Below are 19,674 nucleotides of genomic sequence, written 5' to 3'. Positions count from 1 at the left end.
ACCCAGAACCTTATACCTGATTGTCATAATATCAGTAAGTGGAATGACCTCAGAAAACAATACCAGAAAGAGGATGAGAATAACATTGATAAATGCAAATAGCTGCCTGAAAGCAGGTGTCAGCAAAGTTTTATGGGAACACAGTAACACATATTAGTTTACCTATTGTCTATGGCTGCTTTTTCATGATAGTGGCAATGGAGGAATTGAGAGTTAGGCCAGGAGCTCACAATCCCCCAGTATAGACTATCTTGATGTTTTATTATAGATCTATTATTTGTTGTCTGACTTCTGTATCTGAAATGTAATATCCATGAGGGCAAGAATGTGGTTTCCCTAACAGGCCTTTCCTTAGTATTAAGAATACTGCCTGACACATAGTAGGCACTCAGTAAATCAATATTGAATGAATAAAACTGAACACAAAAATGACAAGTGAAGAACTTAATCATAACTTAAGAAAACAGAAGGCAAGGAAAGGAAGACAATTTTATGCAACTGCACCATGTTGCTAAGGAATGAAATAACATATGTTTTTAAAGGAAATCAAAGATTATTAAACAATGAAACGAGAAGAAAGACTGCAAAGCGAAAGAAACTGAGAACTAAAACACCACCACCATGGAACTGACAGATAAATTAAAATAGCAATGATTGAAATACTTAGCTAAACTAAAATTCTGATATAAAGGCTTCATTTAGTCATGATGAGTGCAGAGAATAAAAGACAAAGCAATAAGAGACAATATAATCAATAATGGAGGACAGTCAAAAAGTGATCAACGTAAAGACAATTGATGTTCCTGAAGTAGAGAACCCACCAATGAAAAAACCTGTTAAAGATAGAATAGCCAAAAGATATGAGATAACAACATTATAGATAATTAGTGATAGATTCATAGAGAAACCTTAACTGTAAGCTATGTTCTAGTTAAATTTTTTAACTTTGAAAACAAAAATTGTTTAGATTTCTAGGCAGGAAATGCAAATCACCAGCAAAGGGTCACCATCCTTTTTGGATGAAAATTAGATAATCTCTTGGCTTTGCCAAACCAATGTTTACTGGTGGACAGGGGAGTAAAAGGCTACTTAGGACTTGGTAAAAGAAATGGAACTGTGGAATGATGGGAAAATATGAAAGGAAAAATTTGTTAATTTTGCAAGAAAATATCTGAAAAAATAAAAGATGCACACAAATGGGCACATACACACAATCTGACTTCAGAAGTTTTCTTCAGAATTGCAATCGTTTTTTCTTTTTTTTTTTCTTCATGTAATGTGTAATTTCGGCGTATCTACTGGATTCCTTTGAGGTAGCTTTGTGCTGTGAGTTGTAATGAATTCTCAGTTGGTTGTTCCTAAAGTTGGCTTCCCCATGTCTGGCCCCAAATCAGGCCGAGTAATCAGGTAAGCTGCCTCTGCAACTCCCTGATGATGTTTATATTGTCTGATTAGTGTATTCCACAAACCTTTGTTATTGTTATTGTTTTTCTTAAACCATTTAATTGATGTATGATTGACATATAAAAAGTGGTACATATTTAACATATATATCTTCATCAGTTTGGGGATAAACAAACATCCCTGAAACCATCACCACCATCAAGGTTATAAACAAACCTGTCACATCTCAAAGTTTCCTGCCACCCCCTTTATTATGATTGTTGTTGTTTTGATAAGAGGACTTAACAGAAGATCTACCCTCTTAGCAATTTTAGGTACACAGTACAGTATTGTCAGCTATTGGCACTATGATGAAACTTTGTACCCTGTAACCATCACTTCCCAATCTCCCCCTTCCCCCAGCACCTGGCAACCACCACGCTACTCTCTGCTTCATATTTTAGATTTCACATGTAAGTAAAATCATACAGTGTGTGTCTACCTGTATCTGGCTTATTTCACTTAACACAATGTCCTCTGGGTTCATCCATGTTGTCACAAATGAGAGGATTTCCATTTTGGGGGGGCCGAATAATACTCCATTGTGTGTATACACCACAATTTCTTCATTCATTCATTCATCAATCAACATGTAGGTTGTTTCCATATGTTGGCTGTTGAGAATGCCACCATAAACATGAGAGTACAAATATTTCTTCTGCATACTGATTTCAGTTCCTTTGGATATATACCCAATATGGGAGTGCTGGACCACATGGCAGTTTTACGTTTAATTTTTTGAGAAACCTGAGTACTATTTTCTATAATGGCTGTAACAATTTATATTCCCACCAGTAATATACAAGGTTTTCCTTTTTTCCACATCATCACCAACAGTTATCTTTTTTAAAAAACAGGAGCCATCTTCATTGTGGATTTGATTTGCATTTTCCTGATGATCAGTGATGGTAAGCATGTTTTCCTATATCTGTCGGTCATTTGTATGTCTCCTTTGGAGAAATGTCTATTTACGTCCTTTGCCCATTTTTTCAATCAGGTTATTTGTGGATTTTTCTGCTATTCAGTTGTATGAGTCTCTTAGGATATTAAACTCTTACCAGATAATATGGTTTGCAAATGTTTTCTCCCATTCTATAGGTTATCTTTTCTTTTTTTTTTTTTTTTTTTTTTTTTTGAGAGGGAGTCTCGTGCTGTTGCCCAGGCTGGAGTGCAGTGGCGCCATCTCAGCTCACTGCAAGCTCCGCCTCCCGGGTTTGCGCCATTCTCCTGCCTCAGCCTCCCGAGTAGCTGGGACTACAGGCACCCGCCACCTCGTCCGGCTATTTTTTTTTGTATTTTTTTAGTAGAGACGGGATTTCACTGTGTTAGCCAGGATGGTCTCGATCTCCCGACCTCGTGATCCGCCCGTCTCGGCCTCCCAAAGTGCGGGGATTACAGGCTTGAGCCACCGCGCCCGGCCTATCTTTTCATTTTATTGATTGTTTACTGTGCAGAAGCATTTTAGTTTGATATAGTTGCACTTGTTTATTTTTGCTTGGCATTGTATCCAATATCCAGGATCTTTTCCCCTATGTTCCCTTCTAAGAGTTTTATGGTGTCAAGTCTTACATTTTAGTTTTTAATCCATTTTGAGTTGATTTTTGGGTGTGGTGTACAGCAGGGGTCCAATTTCATTCTTTTGTGCGTGGATACCCAGTTTTCCCAACATCATTTATTGAAGAGACGGTCATTTTCCCACTGTGTATTCTTGGTACCCTTATTGAAATTTAGTTGACCATATATGATGGGTTAATCTCTGGGCTCTCTATTCTGTTCCATTGGTGTATGTATCTGTTGTGCACTAGCCTTTCTACCATGCATAGTTGCTATCACAGACTACAAAAACATCTTAGGTATTTTTTAATTTTTGCAGTGTCTTATTTGTGGAGCTAGTGATTGCTTCATTGGCTCCGTTGCAGGACTCTGTTCTGAGAGAAGCAGGATTAATATTTCATGCAACCTCCCGCAAGTTGCAGCTACTATATTCCTAATGTCTTCAGCCTGTTTTGTTTGAGAGATGGGTTCTAGTGCCTGCCAAGCTTCTAAGTACAAAGAATAATACCATTACTGAAAAGGTCCAAAACCACATGAATGAAAAGATCTGATTGCCTTTACAATGCCATATAAGACATGAGAAATGTACAGACAAAACAATCATTCAGGGCTGGGTGCATTGGCTCAGGCCTGTAATCCCAGCACTTTGGGAGGCTGAGGTGGGCGGATCACTTGGGATTAAGAATTCGAGACCAGCCTGGTCAATGTGGTGAAACCCCATCTCTGTTTTAAAAAAATATAAACATTGGGCCGGGCGTGGTGACTCAGGCCTGTAATCCCAGCGCTCTGGGAGGGACAGATCATTTGAGGTCAGGAGTTCAAGAGCAGTTTGGCAAACATGGTGAAACCATCTCTACTAAAAATACAAAAACTAGCTGGGGTGGTGGCGCATTTTTTCCCCTAATAATTCCCTACCTCACTCCCTCATAATCTCTAAGCAATATATGTGTTTCTCAAACCTAAAGATGTAAAACCACACAGTATGTAATGAACAGTGTAAAAGTTTTGTGCAAAATCATTGGAGAAGAAGGAAAACCCTGGCTTCCTTAGCTCTCAAAATTAAATAGAAAAGTAATCAGAGATTTTTACATAACCAGGATATTATTAGTTTTGTTTCTTAATGTCAATTTTAAGCATTTAACAAAATACAGACTAGACATCATGTGCATTATTAAATACCTCTTACTATGGAAATGTGATAGTCAATATTATAATTATCCAGGATTGTAATCTTGAAATAGAAATGCTTAATCATATATTTGTTTCCTATATAGTTTTCCATGTAGAGCTTACCATGCAGTATTTTTTCTTCATAATACTTAATACAATTGTAAATAATGAATTATGCTGTAATTACTTATTCACTGTGTGACATCCTTCTAGGCGTCATACATTGTGTTAATGGCTCAAATATTTCACAATCCCTCTGATTAAAGCTATTGCCTTGAGATTTTGCATTTTCTTCCACAAAAGAGGACATTTCTCTGCCCCTGGATTTGGGGTTTGGGCATCTAACTAACTTGTTTTGACCAATGGAATAAAGCAGATCTTATGGAGAGCTAGTTCCAAGGCAAGAATCCAAGAGACCTTGTGTAAAATGCTGTTCTACATGAGCTGATGCCGTCATCATGAGAAATACACACCTGGTCTAGCCTATTAGCCTGTGGAAGAGAATGAAAAACATATGAAACAGAACTTTCCCATCGAAACAAAACCTACCAAATCCAACCAAGAGCAGAACCCACATGTCAGGCATTACTCCTATGTTTGCAGTTTAGCTGCTTACTTGTGCATTTGCAAATACCAACGGGGCTTGCTATAGGCTGCATTTGATGGGGGCAGCTTACTTGATGTTATGGTCTGAATGTATCCCCACACTTCATCTGGTAGAAACATAATCCCCAATGCAAGTGTTGGGAGGATGGGTTTTGGGGAGGTATTCAGGTCATGAGGGTTCTGCCCTCATGGGTGGATTAATATCAGTATGAAAGGACACAATGGAGGGAGTTTGCCTCTCTCTCTTTTGTCCTTCCAACCCTTCCACCTTTTCTACTTGGTGAGGACACAGCATTCCTCTTCTTCAGAGGATGCAGCAACAAGGCACCAACTTGGAAAGAGAGATGAGGCCCTTACTAGATCTGAACCTGCTGGTGCGTTGATCTTGGGTTCCAGCCTCCATGAAAAATACATTTCTGTGCTCTATAAATTACCTAGTCTAAAGTATTTTGTTACAACAACACAACCAGAGTAAGACATCTGGTATATTCTGCTCTACAGCCCATCCACCCTGCTTTTGTTGTATTTTAACACAGACATGTTCTACTCATAGTATTGCAGAAATGCTAAAAAGCAAATAGAAATGCATGCAGGTGCTTACCTCAGCAGCACATACACTAAAATTGAAATGTTACAGAGATTAGCATAGCCTCTGCGCAAGGATGACACACAGATGCATGAAGCATTGCAGATTTTTGTAACACAAAGGATAAATGCTTAAGGAGACGGACACCCCATTTCCCATGATGTGATTATTATACATTGCCTGCCTCTATCAACATATCTCATGTACCTCATGAGATATTTAAACATCTGTTATGTACCCACAGACATTTAAAATGAAATATTTAAAAAATGTATGAAGGCCTTTGAAGCCTAGGCTTTGAACAGACATACCTTCATTTCTGCCTCATTCTATTAATTAAAGCAAGTCATATAGGGAGATATATTCTGCCTTTATCAGAGAAACTCTAAAGTCATATGACAAAGAGCTCAGAGAGAGGAGTGAAAAATAAGGATTATTAATAAAAATTCATTTCTAGCTTTTCCCATATCCACCTAGATTAAGAAATAAAGTATTACTAGGACCTTAGAAGTCGCTCTGATGTCCTTACTCAGTTATTATCTCTGACCTTCCTCCTCCATATTAACAATTATCTTGACTCCTAGCTACATAGATCAGTTTTGCTAACTTTTATAAAATGAAATCATAAAATCTGTATTTATCTGTGTTGGGATTCTTCATTTTAATAAAATTTAGTGAGATTCATGACCATTGTTATAGGTAGCCAAATTGAGTTCATTTTCATTGTGATTTAGTGTTACATTTTAGGAATATGCCACAATTTGTTTATTGTCAGTCATCTACTATTGATGAATATTTAGGCTATTTTCAGTTTGGGGATATTATAAATAATGCTGCTGCAAACACTTGGCAAACACCTATAAGCTTCTCTTTTGCCTGCATACTAACAATGGGTTTGCACAGGCTAGAAGACTTCTGACTGCTCCACATCCTCTTTAACACTTACAATTGTTAGTGTTTATTTCATTCTATTTTTATTACTCTTTTTTCTTTTAGACGGAGTCTCACTCTGTCACCCAGGCTGGAGTGCAGTGGTGCGATCTTGGCTCACTGCAATCTCCACCTCCCAGGTTCAAACGATTCTCCTGCCTCAGCCTCCCGAGTAGCTCGGATTACAGGCATGCACCACCATGCCCAGCTAATTTTTGTATTTTTAGTAGAGATGGGTTGGCCAGGCTGGTCTCGAACTCCTGACCTCAGGTGATCCGCCTGCCTTGGCCTCCCAAAGGGCTAGGATTACAAGCATGAGTCACTCCTTCCAGCCTATTTTATTTTAGTTTATTTTTTTTTTAGAGACAATGTCTTGCTCTGTCACCCAGGCTGGAATACAGTGGTGAGATCATGGTTCCTGGCAGCCTCGACCTCCCAGGCTGAAGTGATATTCCTGCCTCAGGCTTCCAAGTAGCTTGGACTACAGGTGTGTGCCACCATGCCTAGCCAGTATTTTAAATTTTAGTCATTTTGGTAGATATTCATTAAGTGGTTTATATTATGTACAATTTTTATGCTTTTGTAAGTGGTATGAATTTTAAATATAATTTTACTTCTTTATTGCTCATATATAGAAGTATAATATTGATCCCTGACCTTGCTAAATGTACTTATTAATTTTAAGTTCATATGTGGATTCATTTACATATTTTACATACACAGTTGTGTCACTTACAAATAATGAGTTTCTACTTCCTTCTCATTTTTATACCTTTTGTTTCCTTATTGCACTGGCTAGAACCTGCAATATGATATTGAATACAATGTTGAAAAGAAATGGTAATAGAAGGTATTCTCATTCATTTCCAAGCTCTCAGGGAAAAAAATATTATTTTCCCAATAACTGTAACAATTGATGTAGTTTTTGGTAGCTACCCTTTATTGCTTAATTCCATTTCCCTACTTAGCATGTAAGCTCTACGTTCTTTAAATCTCCGTTTGGGGTTGTCCTCGTGATTTCAATGTGTTTTCTGACTTGTTAAAATCTAATATATGTTAATACTATTACCACTTTTGAGAAAACATAGGACTGTATTACTTTAATTTCATTTTTTCTCCCACCTTTTGTGCTATTATTGCCATGTGATGTATATATTGCCAAAATGCTTCTTTTATCATTGCCTTATATAGCCAATATCCATTTCTGTTTACCCATATGTTTACATTTGAATTGCTCTCAGCCTTTCAGCGGCTGCTTTTAAGTGAGCAAATGACTGGCGGCAGATGAAGTAGTAGCAAATGTCCACAGATAGCTTCTCCTTGAGAACCTGGGCTTTGCTACTCTGTGGGATTGTGTTCTAATTTCTTGCCACCTTGGTAGATCTGTAATCTCTACCAATAGCTATAATTTTATGTGTTTTTATATTTTGTCTAGTATCTGTTTGTTTTTAATGGGAAATTTTTCCATAACAAGGTCATCTAGTACTTCTGGAAATACAAATTCTAATATGTGTCTCACTTCCTAAGATTCCAAAAAGCGAGGACTTCCATTTCTAGCCACACTGCAGATTAGATACTAAACTCCTGCTGAAATTGACAAATAATCCTGTGTGTGTGTATGTGCAAAAATGTATATATGTATATATACATTTGTATATATACAGCATACTTATAAGATGCCCATCTGGCAGGAAATCTTCTAATGCCCAACATTCAGTAAAAGAGGAATCTCAAATAAATGGGTGTAAAAGTGAACCAGCCTTCAATTGAATTCATTCGTCAAGTTAAATAAACTTCAACTTTTATGTTCTTAGCGTTATGGTTGTGACCCTGGAGGGTAACCAGAAGGTTAACAACCTAAAATAACATGGTATAGAGTATAAATACAATACAATAGAATAAAAATATGAGACTGCATTGAATAAGGATTACTTCTGACGTTTGTGAAACTTTTGGTTTACTTGATTGCCAAGTAAAACAAATTTCTTGTTTTGTGTTGGGGTCATATATCAGACCACAACACCTGTATATAACTAGAAACAGCCACCTGTATGTAACCAGGAGAAAACTATGACAGTGTTTAAGTAGCGCTGTTTGCATTAAGAAAAAATGGACACATTTAAATATCTATAAACAGGAGTGATAAATAAATTGTATTATATCCAGAAAATTGAATAGTAGGTCGAAGGAGAACCAGTGAATAATGGCTAAATGGAACAATATGGTCAAATCTTAGAGATAATTAATTAAAGAGCCTATATTTAAAGAATATTTATGGTATGATTTCATTTATATGCATTCAAAAACATGCAAAACTGAACAAAATAGAAACACATGCAGTAAAACTTTTGACATTCTATGGAATGATAAACACAAATTTTAGAAGGCTCAAAAGGCCTGCATTTTTGGGGTCTCTGCTCACCAGTAAATAGTCTCCTGACACAACTGCATAATGTGACCCTGAAAATTCAAAATGCCTCACAGCTTGGTTTACTATTGCCCAAGTCTTAAATTCAACCAATGCAGGTGAAATTTTTATGTATTACTTTATTCTTTAATGGCCAGCTGTTACCTGTCTCTTAGTGTTTCTGGTAAAAAATAAAAAATAAAAAAAATAAGGGTTTGTAAATCCCAGTATATAAAAGTCTTTCTTCCTACTTAATGGAAAGTAGTTGTTCCAATAAACACTAGGTATAGAGGGGAAATCAATCAAAATTAAGAAGTTTAGAAGACGTAAAATGAAAGACAGAGTCACATCAAACAAGTGCCTTTTTGTACTCCCCTTTCTTATTATAACTCTAGGAAAAGGCAATAGTTTTATGAATGCCATTTATTCTTTGAGAGAGGCAATAGTATGTACTGGTAATATTGTTCCCCTGCAGATGTGATAAAATCAGATACCATGGTTATCCCAAATAGGAAGAATTATGCCAATTGAGTTTAAGTTCACAGGTCCTGGGTTCTGGGTCATAGCCCTGAACAACTAACTTATCAGCAAGCGTGAAATCAAGATTTTTCCTTTTCTGTCTAACCTCCATCCTGCATATAATCTCATGCTCTTTCTCTTTGGTAAATTTTCCTTCTGCGAACCAAATTTTTCTCCAAAAACTGCTTTGTGATTACACAGCTGCTACCAGGTAGAGCCAGATCATGAATCCAGACAGTCAGAATAAATAGTGTGGTAATCATTATATCATGTAAAAATAGATTTTTTTTCAGGGAAAATTTTACTTTAAAGTTCACTTCTTCCTTATCTAATGAAACGAATAGCAGAGATTATGTTTCAAAGCACTTTGATGATATGTGAAATTATTAGGCACAAAACAGCTTTTAAAAGGAAGTTATTACAATGATGAGTCAGTTTCAAAAATCTAAGTGTTTTGGTTCAACTGAGTGCAATTACTCACATTTGATAATTCATTATAAATGCTAGGCTCCATATCTCATTTTTCTTCCAGCTATTCAAATTTTATGTTCATCCAACAGCTGTATTCAAGGTAAATTTGAAAAATGTGGATCATTTTCTGTGCTGCTGGGTACCTGTTTCTAGGAATGATGCTTCCTTGTTTTTCTCTTCAATGGCATTATCAAAACTCTAGTCAGTTAATCATCAAAGGAATTGCACAAACAATATTTTTCAATTGCATCAAACATAACAAAGCTTGTCAAATATATTTTTAAACAAAATTTCTATGACAATAATGAACCAGACACTAACGTCTGTCAGGCATCACAGTTTCTGTGTCATCCCTAAACTTGTCAAAATGTCATGACCATCCCTATGCAAATTTATCTGCTTGAGATTTTATATGTTCCTTTACCAAAAAAGGATCCTTGAACGATATGCATATCTTTGAACACTCAAACCTAAATGATAACTAAATGTTACAGGGAATAGAAGGTCTGGTTTTTTACATTTTTATGGGTATGTAGTGGGTATTTTTGACTTCATGTGAAATCTCTTTTAAAATACTCTCATCTATTAAGTAATTAACCCAGTCTTATAACTCATCCATTGCCAATTAAATTATGAGATATTTCTATGATGCTGTACTTTAAATGAAACCCTAGAAGCATGCCTATGATATTAGAAAAGGAAAAAGAAAGATTAAGTGAATTTCTTGCACCGTTTTTTCTGTCCACGAGGCCCCAGAATGTGATCAGTACCTATGATCCACAATAGATTCCAAACTGAAAATGAAAAAATACATCAAACAGGGATCTGAAGAGGCGAAAGAAAGTCCTCAGCTCAGACAGCATCCAAGCCCACATTCTAATTTGGTAACTAAATTGAGGGTATTTGAATATAATAAGGGTCTGTCAACTACTTGGCCCATAGACAAACAACATTGATCTTGGTAAATTGATACTATTTCTCTATATTTGTGCTCCAAAAGATTATTTCTTGATTTTTCATCCCAACATGAATGAACTCTTCAGTGAATAGTCTTTTTAATTTTTTTTATTTTTATGCTCAAACAATATATGATGTTCCATACTAACTAAATACTAATGTGTTTGTTCTGTTTTGATGTTTTTGTATTAATATTTTCTATTGTAATGCATTATGCATGCATAAACAATATTATACTTAAGTTACCAAGAAAATAATATGAAGCATAACATTAAGGCCATCACTTAGCCTTCAAACAAGACCCTTTCCAATAACTTGCATCTACCGTTGTGCCATTCTCTTGTCCCATCCCGCTTGTGTCTTTTTAAAAAGATAACTACAATTCTGCATTCTGTGTTTACCAGCTTCTTGCTCTAGTTTTATCATGTGCCTAAGGAGTATACTGCATAATTTTGGGATTGTTTTTAAATTTTATAGTTAGATATAATAGTGTGATCTTCCAGGACTTGCTAGTTTGTCTTGATGCTTCCAAAGGTTCATCCCTGATGTCATGGTTAGATACAGGCCATTTTTTTTATGGCTTTGTATATTCAACTGTGTGAATGCATTCCAACTTATTTATTCATTTCTCTGTCAACATGCTTTTGAATCATTTCCAGTTGTAGGAGGCATATTTCTTCCCAGTCCCCTTCTTTCTTTCTTTCTTCACACAAACGTTGCTTCTATGTTCTCTAGGATGTGTGCACAAACTGTTCATTAAATATGTGTTTCTTCTTTATACTGGGCACGCAACTAGACTACATTTTGCAGATCTCCTTGGAATAGTCATGTGACCGAGCTGTAGCTGAGGTAATGGTGAGCCAAAGTCTGATACATCTGAGATACAGCTTTCAAGTCATGTGTTTGCCCTTCCAATGACCAGCAGAACAGCATCTCTTTCGTTTGTCTCTTTCCCTGTCCACCAGCAGAAAATAAGGGGCTCAGAATGTGTTGGAGACACAATGCACAAATAACCTGGATCTCTGAATGTTCACATGGAAAAAGTCTCTCATGGCAAGTGATACATATTTGGACTATTATTTGAATGAGAAATAAGCTTCTATATTATAGACTTCATTTATACATTTTTTAATGTAGTTGCTAAAACTATTCATATTCCTCTAACTTAGTGGTTCAGTGAGTAGAATTTTTCTGTCGCTTAAAGGAACATTTGACATTATCTGTCACATGGGACCACAGTGAGGTGAGGTACAATCCAAGAGCACATTAAATTCTGTGCCCTAAGCACCTCACTCTTATAAAGGCTTGCTCCTGGCATCTAGTAGATAGAAACCAGGATGCTGCTAAACATCCTAAAATGCATTTCCCCACAGCAAAGAATTATCTTACCCAGAATATCAACAGTGCCAAGGGTGAGAAAACCTGCGCTAATTAATATACAAGCAGATAACAAATGAGAACTTAATGAGTGGTAGTTACCCTAATGCAGCTTAAAGTCAACTCTTTAGATTACATTTCTGTGGCCGTCCAATTGCATCCAATGGTTCAACAATCCAAATTCACAATGGCATGCCAATTAAGTAAAGAACATGGCTTCAATATTTTTTTTTTACTTTTTAAAATTACACACATGCTCCTAGAAAGTACAAAATACAAGTGCATAGAAAAATAATTACTCTCATTTTAGTAGTGTTTTGTTATATATATTTAATCAACCAACAGATCAGGAACTAAAATGTAAATACTAATATTTGATAATCCACAAATTTTTTTTATAATTTTACATACATTCATTTTAATTTTTTAAATTATACTTTAAGTTCTAGGGTACATGTGCACAATGTGCAGGTTTGTTACATATGTATACTGGTGCCATGTTGGTGTGCTGCACCCATCAACTAGTCATTTACATCAGGTATAACTCCCAATGCCATCCCTCTCCCCTCCTCTCTCCCCATAATAGGCCCCGGTGTGTGATGTTCCCCTTCCAGAGTCCAAGTGATCTCATTGTTCAATTCCCACCTATGAGTGAGAACATGCAGTGTTTGGTTTTCTGTTCTTGAGATAGTTTGCTGAGAATGATGGTTTCCAGCTGCGTCCATGTCCCTACAAAGGACATGAACTCATCCCTTTTATGGCTACATAGTATTCCATGGTGTATATGTGCCACATTTTCTTAATCCAGTCTGTCACTGATGGACATTTGTGTTGATTCCAAGTCTTTGCTATTGTGAATAGTGCCGCAGTAAACATACATGTGCATGTGTCTTTATAGCAGCATGATTTATAATCCTTTGGGTATATACCCAGTAATGGGATGGCTGGGTCATATGGTACTTCTAGTTCTAGATCCTTGAGGAATCACCATACTGTTTTCCACAATGGTTGAACCAGTTTACAATCCCACCAACAGTGTAAAAGTGTTCCTATTTCTCCACATTCTCTCCAGCACCTGTTGTTTCCTGACTTTTTAATGATTGCCATTCTAACTGGTGTGAGATGGTATCTCATTGTGGTTTTGATTTGCATTTCTCTGATGGCCAGTGATGACGAGCATTTTTTCATGTGTCTGTTGGCTGTATGAATGTCTTCTTTTGAGAACTGTCTGTTCACATCCTTTGCCCACTTTTTGATGGGGTTGTTTGTTTTTTTCTTGTAAATTTGTTTGAGTTCTTTGTAGGTTCTGGATATTAGCCCTTTGTCAGATGAGTAGATTGCAAAAAGTTTCTGTAGGTTGCCTGTTCAGTCTGATGGTAGTTTCTTTTGCTGTGCAGAACCTCCTTAGTTTAATTAGATCCCATTTGTCAATTATGGCTTTTGTTGCTGTTGCTTTTGGTGTTTTAGACATGAAGTCCTTGCCCATGCCTATGTCCTGAATGGTATTCCCTAGGTTTTCTTCTGGGGTTTTTATGGTATTAGGTCTAACATTTAAGTCTCTAATCCATCTTGAATTAATTTTCATATAAGGAGTAAGGAAAGGATCCAGTTTCAGCTTTCTACTTACGGCTAGTCAATTTTCCCAGCACCATATATTAAATAGGGAATCCTTTCCCCATTTCTTGTTTTTGTCCGGTTTGTCAAAGATCAGATGGATGTAGATGTGTGGTATTATTTCTGAGGGCTCTGTTGTGTTCCATTGGTCTATATCTCTGTTTTGGTACCAGTACCATGCTGTTTTGGTTACTGTAGCCTTGTAGTACAGTTTGAAGTCAGGTAGCGTGATGCCTCCAGCTTTGTTCTTTTGACTTAGGATTGTCTTGGCAATGCAGGGTCTTTTTTGGTTCCAGATGAACTTCAAAGCAGTTTTTTCCAATTCTGTGAAGAAAGTCATTGGTAGCTTAATGGGAATGGCATTGAATCTATAGATTATCTTGGGCAGTATGGCCATTTTCACGATGTTGATTCTTCCTATCCATGAGCATGGAATGTTCTTCCATTTGTTTGTGTCCTCTTTTATTTCACCGAGCAGTGGTTCTTGTAGTTCTCCTTGAAGAGGTCCTTTACATCCCTTGTAAGTTGCATTCCTAGGTATTTTATTCTCTTTGAAGCAATTGTGAATGGAAGTTCATTCATGATTTGGTTCTCTGTTTGTTTGTTACTGTTGTGTAAGAATGCTTATGATTTTTGCACATTGATTTTGTATCCTGAGACTTTGATGAAGTTGCTTATCAGCTTAAAGATTTTGGACTGAGATGATGGGGTTTTCTAAATATACAATCATGTCATCTGCAAAGAGGGACAATTTGACTTCTTCTTTTCCTAACTGAATACCCTTTATTTCTTTCTCTTGCCTGATTGCCCTAGCCGGAACTTCCAACACTATGTTGAATAGGAGTGGTGAGACAGGGCGTCCCTGTCTTGTGCCAGTTTTCAAAGGGAATGCTTCCAGTTTTTGCTCATTCAGTATGATATTGGCTGTGGGTTTGTCATAAATAGCTCTTATTATTTTTAGTTACATTCCATCAATATCGAATTTCTTGAGAATTTTAGTATGAAGGGCTGTTGAATTTTGTCAATGGCCTTTTCTGCATCTATTGAGATAGTCATGAGGTTTTTGTCTTTGGTTCTGTTTATATGCTGGATTACATTTATTGATTTGCCTATGTTGAACCATCCTTGCATCCCAGGGATGAAGCCCACTTGATCATGGTGGATAAGCTTTTTGATGTGCTGCTGGATTCAGTTTGCCAGTATTTTATTGAGGATTTTTGCATCGATGTTCATCAGGGATATTGGTCTAAAATTCTCTTTTGTTGTTGTGTCTCTGCCAGGCTTTGGTATGAGGATGATGTTGGCCTCATAAAATGAGTTAGGGAGGATTCCCACAAATTGTTTAATGTTCAAAAAAATGGAAATTACAGGACTAAGAAAATTAAAGTGGATGAAGTGTGACATAAAAGACAAAAACAACCTGCTCTCATAATCTGTCCATATCTTACCATGTGCTTCTAACGTCTTGTTCCATCATGAATTCCTGGGTCAACTAAGCCTTGGATTTGGTGTCTGCCCAAACTGTAATCCGATTTATTAATTTTCCTGGCTGGCCTCAATGTTTGGCTGGAAATCAAGCTCTCTTCCTACTGTTGTGCATCCATTTCTCTGCTTCTAATGGCAGGCTCCATTTAATATTTATTATATTCAGGAAGTCCAAATGGAGGCAATATAGCAAAGTGTTCAGGAACAGAAGCTCTGATTCAAATGCAATTTTTACCACTTTCTGAAATAGAGACCTTAAACTGGATGGAGTCTTCTTGTGACTTACATTCCTTTCTGTAACATGATGATAGTAGGATAATGTGAGGGGCAAAAAGAAGTAACATATGTACAATACTTAGAGCAATAGCTACACATAACAAGTACTCCCAAAAAGGTCATCTTTATTATGCTCAAGTACTTCATTGACTATCTTGCTTTCATATTTTGGAGTTTTCTTATTCTTGTCTGTGTGACTGCTTGCTTGATTTATATCTTACTAACTGATTTGACTTCTAGTTCCTGATCTTTCTTCTTGGCCATCATCTTCTGTTTTACTCTCTGTTCTGCTTTTTGTTCTCATGTTGTATATATTATTGATTCATCCATTTATTCAACAAATGTCTATGGGGTGCCAACTATGTTCTACTCTAGTTATGGCAGTGAATAAAGCAGACAAAAATATCTGCTCTCACAAAACTTAAATTCTATGAACGCATAGAACTGCCCTCATAGAGCTTAAATTTTAGTGGACACTCCATCCATATCTGGAATCATGACAAGACTCTTGATTTCTTCATGGTTACAGATCTTAGCTAAATTTTAAATTCCATGTATCGGTTGGCTGTTCTCACTGTGCCTTCTAGTCCTGTCTGGTATAAATAAATGACAACAGTTGACCAAGTCTTACCATTGGTTCCAATTCCATAAGTTGCAAACATCAGTGCACAGAAATTAAAACTGGGGCAATGCTGGGTGACCATTTCTCTGATTCTTGAGAGATGTTTATTCAATATTTCACTAGGGTTGAAGCAGATAAAAAGTACTAGAGGTAGCAGACTGCATGAAAAGTGCAGGAAATATTCAGGGGGAAGTTTACCCTGGGATTCTAAACGCTGTGATTTACTTAGATCAAAAGGAGAACTTTTCTGGGCATGCCATTGGTCACAGGGTATTTGGAAATTTCCGCATCATTTGTAGATGTCCTAGAGATATTCTTACACTTCTGACATTGTATTTTTATGTCATTGTTGTCCAGGATCCTAGTAAAAATCCCATTCTGACAAGCGTTTTGTAATTTTATTTTTGGTGATTATATAAAATACAAAAACAAGCTGGATAGAGTATATGTCTGATAAAATACACCAATTCTTGCAAAAATTATGTTTTATTAAGCATCACTTCAACTTGCAGAAAGTGAAAATCCTTTGCTATTATACAGCTATCTAAAAGTTAATTTTCTTTTCCTACCTTGGGTTTTATGTATTTCAATGTTTCAATTTTGAAAAACAACCATAGGTAAATTACACAACTGGCTTTAGAAATGAATAATCATGCATTTTCTACATCAGAGAAATGGGGCCTTAAACATATCTTTGAAGCAAATAGAAGATATTCACTTCGCTACTGATTAATGCTAGATGCCTTTTCAGTACACAAGGGAAGGATTAACAATATGTAGGAACATGTAAATGGGGAAAATCAGTCGCTGGTGCCAAAGGCACCATAATGATTGCCTTCCTATGGAACAATAATCCCAGTGTTCATCAAATAGAGAATGGGGTTCCTCTTTGGAATATGAAAATCAAGTTTTGTAGCAGTTAAGGGCTATTTTGTGAGAAAACTTCGAGTTGATGGAATGCATGCTCCTGTCATTTGTATCAGAACATTTGTGCTTCAATATAAAGATACTGAACATAGAAACCTACCAAGTGAAACTTCCAAATTCTGAACAGGAAATAGTAGAGTCAGACAATGTTGAGCACTTTTTAGTTGCTTCTGATGTGGACAGTATGTGTATTTTCTCTCAAATGTCTTTAACTTTTTGATTAGCTATGTTAGTTTATATGTGGAAATTGTTTTCCAAGTGAATGAAAAGGCTCAAAACCAGTGACTTAATTATACTATATTATCTAATTAAGGTGAAGTACTTTGCAGTTCACACATTTGAAATTTATGTACAACAAGAATTAGACTAACGTTCCTCCCTAGTTCCAAGTAGTTCAACAATGAATTTTATTATTTCTTCATGCAGCAAATTAATGCACTACTGGAAAGGTTTAGTCATGTTAGGGTGCATGTCAGTCAGATGACTGTTTAAGATATGACATGTGAATCTCTTGCTCTGTCAATTACATAAATTGTTTTTAAATTATGCTGTAGATCTGCAAACTATCTTGCAAAAAAACAGTAAAAACACTTACTAAGCACCAGAGGCCACAAACTATGGATTATGCAACTTAGCCTTTAGTAAAAGCAGACACACAAAGGTAGTACATCCAATGCTGTTTTCTGTCTCATATAGAAAACCATATGAATTTAATCTATTTTGGATATTCCTGTGAAATTTGAGGAACCTGTGTTACATATACACCTATAAATCTATCTTTGAAATGGGAGTCTCAATATTTCATTGCAAGGACATGTGAAATCCTAGAATCTTGGTCTATCTAGCGTCTGAACTTAGGCTAATTCTAGAAATTTTTAGAAGTATTCCATCTAGGCTACCACTGGATGCACAGTCTTGGCACAACTGAAAATGACAAATGCAACATGTAAGAGTGTTTCAAGAACCATCTTTGTTTAGTTAGCGCTCCTGTAGGTCCTATATTTCTAAGCACCACAATTTTAAACTTTTAACTAATAATATAGAAATGCAATTTTTCTTAACACAGAGTGGCCCTTTCATTATTTTGCTAAGTGGTTAAAGCAAAGTGATGGAAGGATTCCTCAGGGTAGTGAACTTTCTGTTTCTTAGTGAAAGATTGACTGGATACAGGCTGCTGACAATGAAGTATAAGAGACTGGCTTCATTCAAAAACAGCAGCTGTAGCCAATAAAGTAGTTTAAAATAGAATAAAACTACTATGTCTACCTTTTCATTGCCTTTGATTTGTCTCAATAAAATTCGCATTTAAACATAGTAGGATTATCTTGCTTTGCTATGCTTCATATAAAAAACACTGTTCCCATACAAAGAAAGTTTAATTTCTTTTCCAACATTTATTTTCATTATACTTTACTACCACTATGTATGTTGGCACTTTGTATAAACATTCATTAGCTATGGTACAAAAAAGTATGTGTGTGGTCAATCTAAATAAAAGGTAAATATTTGTTTCAATAATGCTAGTTGCATTTTCATTAAATATTTGTCTTTCATATACAGCAACCAGATGTAACCTAGGGTTAGTCTCTTTCCAGTATGCAGAATTTAATTAGACTGTTGCCTTAAAATCTTATTGTCTGTAAAAAGCAATGTACCTTCCAAATTTAAAATATTTAGATTCCATTATCTAGTTTGTTGATTTATATGTGACATAATTCTGCTATTAGAGCCATGTCAAAGTAACCATATGGAGGAGTCATCATATTATTTATGTTAAAGAAAATCAGTCTTTAAAGTGAAGCTATTTAGCCTTCTCTAATAAAGCAAATATTCACTTCTTAGATATAAAAATTGTATGAAAGGAGTAGTAAGTGTTCATAATAGTATAATACTCATCTATTAGAACATAGCCAATGAATGTATAATAATGACAAAGCAGACCAGTACTGACAGGTTTTACAAGATCAAACTGTGTAACTGTAGAATAACTGACGGAAGAAAAAATATTCAGTTCACTTGGTTATGTATTAGCATTATTTAAATTGTATTATTTAATCTTCATTTTAATTTTAAAAATTGTATCAGGGAAGTCACTTTTCTATGTTACCTAAACATATTTTACCATATTATGAATGTTAAACTGATTCTAAATCCACTAGGATAAAATAAAGACATGTAAATTACATACAGCAAATATAAATTTTGGAGTAACTTATGAATTTAGGTTGTATTTTCAGGTATTAATTGATGCTTTCACTGCAGGAGAAGGGGAGAGATGAAAGGGTATGAAAAGAATGAGTTATTTAGTTTGGTTCTACATGACTGAAATTCACTAAAGGTAATTGACAACTTCTTTGTCATGCCCAGCCTGGATCTCAAATCAGTTAGTGTAAATCGTCCCATGTGGTGAAGTTTATCTATTTATAACACACTTAAATCTGGGAAATCCACAGCTACACAGCATTAACAGCAGGTCAACAGAGAAGTACATCTGAAATTCAAAATAAACAGAAAAAGACCAGTCAATCTTAGGCTTGTTAAGTACATTTTTATTGATTGTATTTTCTTCCTTCAGCATGAATCAAAAGGACAAAAACTGGTCCTGTGGCTTTTACTCTTTCATTATCCCAGACAAGAAAGAAAGGATAGTATAGAAAACAGGAACATAAAATAGCTGTTTCTGCAAAAATGATCACTTTCCTCATAGCTTCATAATTTACTCCAGGTCCA

The 19,674-nt window shown here is 35.8% G+C and overlaps 1 long non-coding RNA gene and 1 other non-coding gene across 2 annotated transcripts; both read left to right on the top strand.

Annotated features, from left to right (window-relative positions):
- The first annotated feature begins 2,285 nt into the window (after positions 1-2,285).
- Positions 2,286-8,041, top strand: LOC141407758 (uncharacterized). Its single transcript, XR_012418324.1, has 2 exons — positions 2,286-2,351; positions 6,653-8,041. It is a non-coding gene; the product is annotated as an uncharacterized lncRNA (long non-coding RNA).
- Positions 5,367-5,470, top strand: LOC135965777 (U6 spliceosomal RNA). The gene has a single exon (XR_010578890.1). It is a non-coding gene; the product is annotated as a U6 spliceosomal RNA (small nuclear RNA).
- Positions 8,042-19,674: the final 11,633 nt, after the last annotated feature.

This window comes from Macaca fascicularis, chromosome 10 (assembly GCF_037993035.2).
Source record: "Macaca fascicularis isolate 582-1 chromosome 10, T2T-MFA8v1.1".
Lineage (NCBI taxonomy): Eukaryota > Metazoa > Chordata > Mammalia > Primates > Cercopithecidae > Macaca > Macaca fascicularis.
Note: the sequence above shows the minus strand (reverse complement) of the source record. Positions and strands in the feature narration are given on the sequence as shown.